Here is a 391-nt window from a genome sequence, read left to right on the forward strand (position 1 = left end):
GCAAAAGTTACGATATAAAATATCATCTATCTATATATATCCACAAAACATATATTACTGTAACACAAAACTGCATGACTTTATTTTAGTCTTTATTTTATTTTAGTCGAACCCTTTTCATACAGAGTACTGTAAACCACAGCGGCCGCCAGTATTCGCCAGGGTCTATCTAGCTGCCGACACGGACTTGAAAATCGCCTTCAATTTTCTTCGCTAACTTTGAAAATGTCGACAGCAACTTAACAACTGTCTTCGGAGAATTTTACAATGTCCTCTCTCGCTTTTCAACTTTTGCTAACTTGAAAAGTCGTCAACTTGACGGCCAGATCTACCTGTTTGACTGATTTAATGGCTCATCTTCACCCAGGTGTTTATTGCTGTCATTTTCGTT

At 37.6% G+C, this 391-nt stretch overlaps 1 protein-coding gene across 1 annotated transcript in view; it reads right to left on the reverse strand.

Moving 5' to 3' along the window:
• LOC119591815 (vegetative cell wall protein gp1-like) overlaps window positions 1-391 on the reverse strand; it is a 6589-nt gene that overhangs the window by 5213 nt on the left and 985 nt on the right. The gene's annotated exons all lie outside the window — the stretch shown is intronic.

This window comes from Penaeus monodon, chromosome 29, assembly GCF_015228065.2.
Source record: "Penaeus monodon isolate SGIC_2016 chromosome 29, NSTDA_Pmon_1, whole genome shotgun sequence".
Lineage (NCBI taxonomy): Eukaryota > Metazoa > Arthropoda > Malacostraca > Decapoda > Penaeidae > Penaeus > Penaeus monodon.